The sequence below is a fragment of the Pogona vitticeps genome, chromosome 2 (genome assembly GCF_051106095.1).
Source record: "Pogona vitticeps strain Pit_001003342236 chromosome 2, PviZW2.1, whole genome shotgun sequence".
NCBI classification, from domain to species: Eukaryota; Metazoa; Chordata; class Lepidosauria; order Squamata; family Agamidae; genus Pogona; species Pogona vitticeps.
Genome location: NC_135784.1, coordinates 134905211 through 134917943, shown reverse-complemented (window position 1 = coordinate 134917943; position 12733 = coordinate 134905211). Strand labels below are relative to the sequence as shown.

General features: G+C 40.0%; 1 protein-coding gene across 7 annotated transcripts in view; it reads left to right on the top strand.

Moving 5' to 3' along the window:
* The window catches only part of UNK (unk zinc finger), a 74664-nt gene that overhangs the window by 1029 nt on the left and 60902 nt on the right, over positions 1 to 12733 (top strand). The window lies entirely within an intron of this gene.

The following is a 12733-nucleotide window of genomic DNA, read 5'->3' as shown; positions in this document are numbered from 1 at the left end:
GGATAGATGTGTGTATTTCACTTTAGAGGACTGATTAAAATGTTAATAGTAATCTCTAGTGTCTTTTCTGTTGAGTGCTGGGAAGAGGTGATGTTACAAAATAAAAGATGTTGAGTCTCACAAGACTATCAGGTGGCATACATTCAAAATACGTGTATGGTGCTTTTAAAAGTTTAAAAATATTAATATAATCTACCAGTTTACTATAATACTAAATGTTTATTTTGATAAGAAATATCAAAATGAAGGGGTAGTTTCAGTTCTGAAATAACTAGCCAGTACATTCTTGTGTTTTTGTGAAGAAAGTATTGTCATAGCTTGCTTGAGAAATCCAGCTAAATTTTCTTATGGCTTAATTCTAGGGGCATGTGGCCCAGCAAAAAAAAAATGTGTCTGTAAATACCTTAACAGTATACTATCACCTGTACTATTGAAATGCTTATGCAAAGTAGTTCGTCATGTTACAACTGCCAAAGTACAATATTGTAGGGGAGCATCATATAACCATCTTTTGTATCCTGTGGCATCATGCAGTGCAGAGTATTGACCACAGATGATTTAGGACTGGGAAGCAGTTTGCCTTTACATAACAGAGACCTGTTGGTTACTGGTCTTGTGAAGGTTCTCAAGCACAGGGGAGGCAGGATACATATTTTAAAATATGTGACATATCCTGTGGCTAGGACCGTTGCGACAAGATGTTACACCTCTTACTTAATTTTGTGATAAGACTATGGCCAAGCAGACTTCTCTTGACTTCCAAAACAGAAGGTGGAGGCTGCTGTAGCTGGTTCTGGTATACTACCTCTACGGCATTACGGTTTTGCATAGCTTAATTTGAGGCAAAGTGTATCCAAATTATTCTGGGTCACAAATAATGAGATAAATGCTATTGGCTATCCATAACGTGTGTTGTTGTTTTTGGACAGTGTGTTTTGGCTAGTAATTCCAGCTAGTTCAATGACAGTTGAATTTGTTTGTTTGTTTGTTTAGACATGCATGCATGCATACCTCAAGGATAACTTGTGATTATTTTTAAGATACCTGTTCACAACTGTGAGATAAAGCAGTTTCTTTTAAAAAACATAGTTCAGATTTTACAAAGTTCCTGGTGGACAGGGAAAAAAATGATGTGTTTAGGTCTGTCTGTATAGGATGAAATCTGAGTTTATCAATCCAGTAATGTGATGACATCTGCTACCAGAGTGAAGTGTCCCCCCTGTTTTCCCCAAAATATATTTTATAATATTGAGAGATCCTCAGAAGTTATTTAGGGTGTACATGGAGAGACGGAAGGAGATGGGAAATATTTGTTGTGTGAATGAATTGCCTGAATTAGGATGTAACGCATTATTTATCTTATGGGTGTATATTGCTTTGGACCTTATTTCAAGTAAGTGTACACAAAATTGTAGTTTAATTAAAGCTAATATATTTATGTACAGAGAATTGCAGTGACTGACATTTATTAGCTTTATCTTTTTGCAAAGTGGGAGCATGTGTCTCCTATTGTCAGTAATCTCTCTCAGGAAATGTTGGAGTGTTGAAGTCAGTCCTTTATGCTTTGCTCTGTCAATGTTGCTGATATGTATTGTATGTGTATAAGTCTTTCTCTATGTGTAAAAATGTAAGTTATTTCTTGCCCTACTGTTTCTTGAATGTACATAATATTTTAAGTAATCATTGAGTACATATCACTGATGTGTTGCTACATCATTTACTCTGGGGAAAAAAATCAAAAATATATAGCATACCCTTTTTCCCTGAAAATAAGACCTAACCTGAAAATAAGCCCTAGTATAATTTTTCAGGATGCTCGTAATATAAGCCCTATTCCAAAAATAAGCTCTAGTTAACTGAAAGCCTGCCCTCCATTGTGCAACAACTAGAAGATGATGACATGACTGTTGGTTTTTGTGGGTTTTTCGGGCTCTTTGGCCGTGTTCTGAAGGTTGTGCTTCCTAACGTTTTGCCATTCTCTGTCTCTGACATTTTCAGAGGACTGGAGTAGCACTCTGTGCTCACCAGAGCACAGAGTGCTACTCCTGTCCTCTGAAGATGCCGGCCACAGAGACTGGTGAAACTTTAGGAAGAACAACCTTCAGAACACGGCCAAAGAGCCCGAAAAACCCACAACTATTAGATCCCAGCTGTGAAAGCCTTCGCAAATGCAATGACATGACTGTATTTGAATAAACGTAGATTGTACATGAAAAAAATAAAGCTTTCCCTGAATATAATCTCACATGACCGATTTGCAGCCTTTTTAAAATCAAAAGTGGAGACCATCCACCGGGATCTTGCCCCCTATTTGAAAACAGTGGATCAAGCTGAGACATCTTGCCTGATGAGGCTTAACTACTTTCAGCCTATGACGTCAGACATGGTGGAAAGAGTACTTGACTGCTGTCGTGCCACCACCTCCTCCTTGACCCTTGCCCGGCCTGGCTAATGAAAGCAACCAGGCCTATAACATCTGAATGGGCTACGGCAATAATTAATGGATCTCTCCAGGAGGAGACATTAATTAGGCCCATTAGGAAGAAACCAAGCTTGGCGGCGGACGATATTGGAAATTATAGGCCCATCGCCAATGTTTCTTTCCTTAGCAAGGTAGTTGAGATGGTGGTGGTCGATCAGCTGCAGGCTATTCTGGATGAAACCAATGCCCTGGATCCATTCCAGTCAGGCTTCAGGCCACGCCACGGAAACAGCATTGGTTGCCCTGTTTGATGACCTGCTGAGGGAGGCCGACAGGGGCAAAATGTCCCTGCTGGTCCTCCTTGATATCTCAGCTGCCTTTGATACAATCGACCACAGTATTCTCCCGGGAAGGCTCTCTGAGTTGGGAATCAGTGGCCAGGCTCTTGCCTGGCTCCGTTCCTTCTTGGAGGACCGTCCCCAGAGAGTACAGATTGGAGAGAGTTTCTCGGCCCCGTGGTGCCTCAATTGTGGGGTTCTGCAGGGCTTGATGGTCTCTCCAATGCTGTTTAACATCTACATGAGGCCACTGGGAGGGGTCATCAGGGGATGCGGGGCTTTGTGTCATCAGTACACTTATGATACTCAGCTCTACATCTCCTTTTTTCCAACAACAGTGGATGCTGTCTCGTCCCTTGAGCTCTGCCTTGGGGCTGTTCAGCAATGGATGCAGGTGAATGGACTAAGGCTGAATCCAGGCAAGATGGAGGTCCTTCAAGTGGGTACCCCAGACATCAGTGGTCTGGGAAACTCCCTTTCCTTTGGGGGGGTGACTTGCCACCAACCTTTCCTTTGGGGGGGGTGACTCTTACCACCAAGAATGAGGTTCGCAGTTTGGGTGTCCATGGAGCCCCAGGTGTCATCAGTAGTCCGTTCTGCACATTTTCACCTTTGGCGTATTGCCCAGCTGCGTCCCTATCTTGATGTGGGGGCGCTCACCACTTTGGTCCATGCGCTTGTAGTTTCAAGATTAGACTACTGTAATGCACTCTACGTGGGGCTGTCTTTGAGACTGACGTGGAAACTTCTGATGGTACAAAATGCAGCGGCCAGACTTCTTACAGGGGTGAAAAGGTACCAACATATTTCCCCCATGCTGGTTGCCTCGCATTGGTTGCCCATTCGTTTCCACGTTGATTTCAAAGTTATTACGATTACATATAAAGCCCTAAATGGTTTAGGACCTCAATATTTGGCAGAGCGCCTTCTCCCACCCAGTTATGCCAGAGTCACTCGTTCTAGCCAGGCCACGCAGCTGAGGGGCCTAATGCCAAGAGAGGTCGGGAAGGAAAGGACGAGGAACCGGGCCTTCTCGGCAGTGGCCCCTCACCTCTGGAACAACTTGCCCGTGGAGATCCACCTGGCTCCCTCTCTGGGTGTCTTCAGAAGCAAACTCAAGACCTGGCTATTTGGACAAGCTTTCCCTCCTGCTGTATCTTAAATTCACATCTTACCATCTTGGATTTATAGTGCATGTTTATTGGTTTTAACTGTTTTTAAATTTGTAATGTCACCCAGAGTAGTCCTTTGGTCTAGATGGGTGGGGTAGAAATATATATATATATATAATTAATTAATTAAAATAAAATAAAAAAATTACCCCTAATGCGTTTTTGGAGCAGAAATTAATATAAGACCCTGTCTTATTTTCGGGGAAACACGGTATATCTCAACCAACTGCTGTTTTTTGCTCTGTTTCCTTGTATTAGTAAAATTGAGAATCTTGTGAATTGAAGCTGTTAATGGGGTTCCGGTCCTTATTAATGGCATTTAAAAATACTGTGTGCCATTCTGAGGTCTTGTAATGTCTTAGTAATGAAACTAACAGCACAGTGTAACTATTTTGATCTAGACCAAGCTTGTCCAACCCGCGGCCCGAGGGCCGCATGCGGCCCAGGTCAACTCATAATGCGACCCAGTGCAATTTTTTATTTTTAAAGAATTCCTAAGTTTCAAGTTACACTGCCGGTGCTTGTGGCCGGAATGTGGCCGGGGCACATCACAACTGGGGGGGGAGAGAGGGAAGGAAGGACGGAGCGGGAGGGGAGAGGGGGGCTGTGTGACTGCATTGCGCCATCCCCATCAATAGGTGGACCCCCTCCCGGCCCCATAAAGCCGCCGGAGTCAAAGCTGGCAGCCTCTGTTGTCTGAGATCGCAGCTGCCGGTAAGCACGCTTGGAGTGGGGCTGTGGAGGACGGCTAGGGGTGCACCCCCCCATGCGGCCCAAAACAAATGTATGTGTGGCCCAAACCAAATTTTCATCTTCTAATGTGGCCCAGGGAAGGTGAAAGGTTGGACACCCCTGATCTAGATTCTTGTATACTTTTGTCTTCTTCAAGAGTGATGCCAATTTTGTTGATTCAGACCCAAAATATAAAAGGATTTTGTACTTGGGAATGAGATGTATCAAATCCTCCTGTTTTCTGTATCATACAGCGAGCTAATGTTAGAAGCAACTCTCAGAGATAAGGTCCTTGTGTTCTTAGGCCAACCCATAACCTCAGCTGGTTCCAGCAATTAGCATTGGAATAAAAACCTTTTTTTTCTTTCTAAAAATGCAAGAGGAGTATTGAGAATATAGTCATCAGAGCCTTGCTATCTTTGCATGGAAAACAGTTTTCATGTTGTAAAAATGTAAACAATTGTGACTAAAGTAAAATCTTGAAGTTTGTTACTTTTAGACAGTGGGCTGGTTGGAATGCAAGCAACTTAGCCATGGTTTTTTGTAAACTGATGATCCTAAAGATGATGGACTCATGTTCTCCTCATTCTATTTTATAGCACGATTGTTTACTAGTTTAAGGCAGATTTTGTTCAAACTGACAAACTGTAGTTTAGTTAGTTTATATCCCACCTTCCTCCCTTGCAGGACCCAATGTGACTTGTCCTGTGTAATTTCTGTGAGTCAGAAATGAAACCCAGGATCAAACAATACTTTGAATCAGGAAGGGAGGAACATGTAAGGGAGAAAGACAGTTTTTAAAGGCTTATTGTGACAGTGCCAAACCATGATTTGGGAGCTCTGTCTAGATCAACCCAACCAATAACATTCCCCAATAAGTAACATTTTTGCTCAGCCTGTAATCCTTGCTCTTTGTTTACATCAAATAGATGGATCTTTATTGAAAACACTGTTTATATAGCTGCCAAATAAAAAGTACTGACAGCTTTGGCTACCATATATATACAATATATATAGTTTACAGTTTTGTCTGCATGTTTGCATTTGTGTATGGTAGCCAAAGCTGTCAGTACTTATTTGGCAGCTGGTTCTTTAAAAGTCCAAATTTTAGGCAAAGATAAACTGGATGATTTATTTTACATAATGTTGCTTTTTTAAAACTCTTATGAAATTTATTGTGTGGATTACTGAAAGGAATAAAGAATTATGCAATTCAATTTCGGCCTGCACATCTTTACAACAATAAGGTCTAGAAAATTGTTACCTTACTCCTTTTAAAAATTAAAGCTTGAAGACTGAATTATGTATTAATATCACATGGTCTAGAGGGACGTGGTGGCGCTGTGGGCTAAACCGCAGAAGCCTGTGCTGCAGGGTCAGAAGACCAAGCAGTCATAAGATCGAATCCACATGACGGAATGAGCGCCTGTCACTTGTCCCAGCTCCCGCCAACCTAGCAGTTCGAAAGCATGCAAATGCAAGTAGATTAATAGGGATCACCTCGGTGGGAAGGTAACAGCGTTCTGTGTCTAAGTCGCACTGGCCATGTGACCACGGAAGATTGTCTTCGGACAAAAACGCTGGCTCTATGGCTTGGAAACGGGGATGAGCACCGCCCCCTAGAGTCAGACACGACTGGACAAAAATTGTCAAGGGGAACCTTTACCTATCACATGGTCTAGTTCATACAGCATGTGTAGCTGGCAGGATAATTCAGCGGATTAAGTATTTGGCTGCAGAGCCAGAGTTAAGGAGTTTGGTTCCCTACTGAGCCTCCTCTGAGTACAGCCAGCCTATGTGGCCTCAGACAAGCTACACAGTCCCAGGGCGCCCCCAGAAGAAGGGAATGTTAAACCACTCCACCTAGAAAACCCTAAAAAGGGTCACCACGTCAGAATTGACAGCATATGAATATTATTAATTGTGGCCATTAATTTATCTCTGTCTACTGGTTAATAGTGACACCCTGATTTGTAGAGAGTACTTAAAACATACTCTCAATTTTGGTATTATAAAAAACCATTGTTGTAAGAAACCAAAGCTAGAGGAGATCATACAGATTTATGCTGCATCTTGATCCTATAATTGATGGGCAGCTCTGTGAGTGCATTAAATTTCAGCATATGCATGGTGCAGGTTTAGTTTACTTTTTGTAACATTTATTTCAAGCACTGAAACAAAGTTTTGCTTGCACTGAACATATGAGTATGATATATAATGTTTACCCATCAGTTGTCCACTAGCTCTCCTACTTATAATCTGCAGGTTGGTTCTTGATGCTTTGCATAAGAGAGAGTTTACGTAGGAGATAGTACAAGAGATTCTGCAATAGGAGAAGTATAGAGGGTAGGGGGGTGGAAAACAATGAGTCACTTCATAATGGGAAGAAAACTCTAACTGTATTGAAGCTGGAGATCAAATGTAGTTATTGGCATATTACATATGATTTATGAAATGACCTTTTACAATATTTATGTGAACATTCACATGTAAGGGATTGAGTGATCAGTTTCTTCAAGTAGACAGGTGTACCAATGTGAGTGTAAAAATGTTGTTGTGGTTTCAGCAGTTATATTCTGACATGTTAACTAACTCTACAAAAATGGCAGACTCTGGTTTTGCTCTTCTGTGCATTTTTTTTTTTTTGCAACCTTACACTCTTTTCTGAACCTTTAGGAACAAAGACCCCCTATTCTGCCAGTGGAAGCACTCAAGAGGACTGTGCCCCTCAGCAATGTTCCACTTATGGAATCCTAAGTGGAACATTTCTGGGGAACACTCTACTGAAGGAGCTTTATGAATATTATCTGAGCCAATGCTTTTTTGCATTTGTTCTTTTAATTCTATAGAATTGCAAGTCTAACCTTGACCTAATCAGATTTCCCTCCATCTGTGGAACTGTGGATGCAGTGCTTATGGCTGTCCCCAGCAGACTGTTACATTAAAATTTGACAGGCATGATGCATGCAGTTCACACATCTTGTTCCACTGCTGGATATAATGTTGCTTTTCTTCAGTATACCAGCCAATTACGTAGATCAGTGATTCCCAGTCTTTGGTACATGTACCCCCTAGGGATACAAACCAACACATTTAGGGTTATGTGAGAAAACTGAATAATGATGGGAAAAGGCACAGATATTAACAGTATAAGAAGATGAAAGTCAACAGTTGTGGAATTGATTGAAGATTATTATGAGTGGCAGAGTGGGTTTTCTTCATTATTTAACCTGGAGAAAAGCTCTGTGACCCTTGCTTTGTTATTTTGGCGAGTAATGGGGAGTCCCCTCCTAAATACAACGCCTTGCAAACATGCCAGTACAACATGCATGCTTGGTGGTGTGCCCTTCTGAGGCTCGGCTTTCACTTTTTTCCACTTTGGGAACATTTGAGTGCTGTCATGTTGGTACTGGTGTATAAGTCAGTTCTGTGAGCTCAGCAGCCATATTAAGTACGAAGTTTTTGTTCATATGAAGGGTGTGATTTATGGAAATGGGTTGCCAAGGGGTACACAAGTGAAAAAAAGGTTGGGAACCACTGATGAAGATGATCAAACTGGTTAAAATAATTATGTGTATGAATTATGGGAAGTTATGTTTCATTTATCTCAACAAATTTTCTTTAAAAGAAACATTTAGGAATGTTTTCAGATAAAGGTCTTTTGATTTAACACTATGAATTTCTTACACTAAAGCTTCAGTATTAAAACAGATACTGTATATCTAATAAAGTCAATGGGATAATTCTGGAGTAGCCTGGGGCTTCAAGTTTTATATTAAGACAGAATTGCTTTAATTCTGTGTTTGGAGGATTGAAGTGGTATTTGGATTTTTCCATAATGTACCTATTGTTTTTGGAATATTTTGTCTTTTTGGAAAAGGTTGCAAGAGCATGTTTACTACAAAATGAAGTTGTACAGTTCACTGCTAGTTGAATTGCTCAGTGAGACAACACCTGGCTAAGGAGCCAGACCTTAGAAGTTTGATTCCCCACTGTGGCTTCTGCAACATACTCTTTGGAGACTGCACAGTTCCAAGATGCCCCCAGAAGAATTGAATGGTAAACCACTTATAAATACTCTCTGCTTGGAAAACCCTGCAGAGGATCAAAATAAATTGGAATTGATTTAATGCCACTTTTTAAAATATTAGTAACAATATTACGACAAGTGTACTAGGACTGGTAGGCCTTTGTAGTTAAACTATTGATTGTCAAGATAAATGAAACATGATAGTGTGAATTCTACATCGTTGCTGTGTTTCTAAAAAGAATTATGAAGATGTATGACTTAGAATTATAACTAAGTCAAGAATTTCTGTGATCTAAAATGTCAGAAATATGCAAGCATTTAAATACGACCAATTAAACCAAAATATGACTTTACAATTTTTCTGAAATTAGCAAGCAGTTTTTAAAAATCTGTTCTTATACACTTACATAAAATTTAAAAGGTTTATTCTTTTTCACTTTCAGTTCAGAAGTGCTAGTGTTGAAGGAATCAGATGAACATTTTGAGAGCAAAATGGTCATATTTAGATTAATTTTTGTGAACAGCAGAATTGCATTGATCACATGCATCTTGAGAGTATCAGTCAGAACTCCTGTTGTCCATCAGTATGTTCTTGTATCTGGAGAAACTCCATTTGAAAAAAGCCAACTCATCTGGAGAAAAATGTGGCTCAAAAAACATCAAATTTTGCTTCAAGTTTATTTAGAATGTTCCTTATTTTACGAAGTGTTGAATAATCCAGATTGTAGTACTCATTACAGTTCATAATTTTTTCAGCCGCTTTCCGCTTTGCTCACTTTAAGTCACCCTCAGGTTGTTTCACAATTTTCAGTGTATCACTCAGCTCCATTTCTACAGTTTCAAGAAGGGTGATTATTCTTGATAATTCACTGAGGTTCGATTTTTATACAGTATATGCCAAGTTTCCAGCCAAAGTTTCTGAAAAGGAATCTTACAAAACTTTGATGGAGGAAGATTCATAACAGTCAGATTCTTTAACTCTCGGCAACAAGGAATCATAATTTGTGGATAATACCCAGCCCCATCCAGTCAAGTCCCAATACATCACAACAAGTTGCAGGGGGGAGAACCAAAGTCGGAGCAGTTTCTTTGAACTTTTTTACTCGAAGTGAAGCTTTAATGCAGTTTTTCCCATTTGAAATTACATCAAGATACAGTGGTACCTCGATTTACAAACTTAATCCGTATTGGAACGGTGTTTGTACGTCAAAAAGTTCGTAAGTTGAGGCAAGATTTCCCATAGGAATGCATTGAAAACCATTTAATCAGTTTAGGCTGTTTTTTGTTCGTATATTAAGGCACTGTTCGTAGGTAGAGGCATTAGTTCCCATAGGAACTAATGCAAAGCCGGTTAATCCCTACTCTACTACTAGGGGATAATTTTTTTATTTTTTTCTTCTTTTGACCTAAGATGAACTTAGGTTTAAAAAAAAGTGCAGGAAAGGTTTTTTTTTTTTTCCGTTCATAAGTCGAGGCTCCGTTTGCAAGTCGAAGCAACGTTTTGCAAACAGAGCTGTTCATAACTCAAAACATTTGCAAGTGGAGATGTTCGTAAGTTGAGGTACCACTGTAGTTGCTTCGAATCTCTTTGGCCACTCTGTGTAAACTATGTGCAAGGCATGTGATATGATCATTTTTTGATAAAATTAAGTCCCTTGGCTGCCATAGTTATATATGGAGTGATGTCTGTTACAAAGAGGAAGATGTTCCCCTTTTTACACCATCTGCTGAGAATAGTTTATGGAATTTTCAAAGATCATAGCAATAGTGGGGTTGTTTACTTTTTTGCAGAGGTTAATGTGTGAGAAGAAATATTTCATCAATCTTGTCATGCTTCAGAGTGTCAATAATAACATTAGTTACGTACCTTCCGTTTACATCACTTGTTTCATCTCTTAAAACTGCATACCTACCCTCAGCTGCTGCATCCTGTTAGGTGATTCAGGCAGACTTGTCTCCCATGTCGTGTGCTGGCTCATCAAGAGGGTTACCAACAACCAAAATAGGAACAAAATATAACAGTTTGTTACAAAATTAAGCAGAAATATAACACAGCACCTTACAAAAGTCAAAATATAACTTTCCAGGCAAAATAAAAACAATGTAATCCTCACCAGATTACTCATAAACACATTTGAATTTATGTTTAAATATAGGTTGCAGATAAAATATTGTATGTCATAGCCCTAGCCTAATGATAACATTGACAATTATGTATGACTATAGATTAGGGCTTAAAATGTTTATTTTATTTGGCTTTTCTCACATTTAATAATAATCCTAGAACTGCAGAATTGAAAAGGGCCCATATGGATTGTCAAGTCCAGTCCCTGTTAAGGAGATATATAGGAGAATCAGATTCCTAGCCTGTGATTCCACTGCCAGATACCGAAACCACCGAGTTATCCAGCAGTACTCTAGTCTAGATAAGACCAGATGAAACAAACGTTTCATTTACTTGTGAATGTTTGCGTATTGTATGAGCTTGATAATTTAAAACAATAACCACAGATGTACACAATATATAAAATCAGGATGCAGTATGTACATTGCCCATACTGTATATACAGTGATGCCTTGCTTAACGAGCACACTGTATAACGACGAAATCGCATAGTGATCTCTTTTTTGAGATCGCTAATGCGATCGCTTACCGATGGCCTCTATGGCCAAAACTCGCATTGCGACGCCGGGAAATCAGCTGTTTGGCGGCTCCAAAATGGCCGCCGGATGACCCAAAATGGCCGCCACAACCATTTTTGCGCCCTGCCCTTGCTTACTGAGGGCGCGAAAATGGCGTTGCTATGAGGAAACGTCGCTTAACGGTGAGTATAGAAGCCATTGGAACGCATTAAACTAAGTTTAATGCGTTCCAATGGCATTTTGCGTCCTGTTTAGTGATGTTTCCTCATAGCGAGGGTTAATCCGGAACAGATTAACCTCACTATGCGGGGCACCACTGTATAATGGGTTGGATTGTACAAGGAAGGTTTGCAAAAATTGGTGCGCTGAGATACTTGAAAGTTTGTCCTCCTTAACATATTTTGTGGTTTAATAAAGATATTATGCAGTGCTGATGCTGAATTTTGCACAAAGGCAACATGGTTTCCTTTCTTCTGAACAGGAGCTTTCAATGTATGTTAAATGCATTTTTCTAAATATCTTGATTCTGAATATCTTGATTCTTTATTTCTTTGTTTTAATTCTTGTGAATGGGTTATTCGAGGAAATAATAAATATTCATGCTGATGCTTGGAAATATAACAGCAAATGATTGCTGTTTCGAATGTTTCCTGAAGTGGAAATGTGACACTATGTAGTAGTTTTACATGTTATAAACGCTGCTTCCAGATTTTCTGGAGTATCTAGCACTAAAACTGTTTTATTGATTTTATGATTAGGTGAAAAGAAATTCAGCATGTGAATACACTACATTTTTTAAGACCAGGAGTCTTGTTTCTTGAAAAATGGTAAAAGCTTATTTTTAGGACTAACGTGTTTCTGGAGCATGAGAAATTGAAATAATTGAAGGGATTGTCCATCATGAGAGTTTGTGGATGTTTTTGCATGGCAGAACAAACCAGGATTCCACAGGAATCCTGGCTTGTCATAGATGGATTGGTAGACATTTTTCACTCATTTGCACTTGTTCCAAGCAGGAGTGGCTAAACAAACCCCCAAGCTTCATTTGTGATTGGTTTATGGCATTGTCTGGTAGCAAACAGCACTGTCTGGTGGGAAGCAGTTCTCAGGTTAGTTCACTTTCAGCAAATCAGAGAAGAAATCTAGGATTTGGTCTGGGCTTTCTCTCTCTCTTCCCCCCCTTTCTCCCCATTCCCCTGGGGCAGTTTGGAGCAGGAGGGAATAAACCAGAGACAGAAAGTTACTCTCTCTCTCTCTCTCTTTCTCTCGATAGCATGGTAAAAGGAAATAAATCAGAAAAACTATTTAAATATGCATCAACAGAACTGGCCAGTAGAGGGTACCAGAGACCATGTTATGTATTCTTCACGAACAAGTGTTCATAGCATGGTCCCTC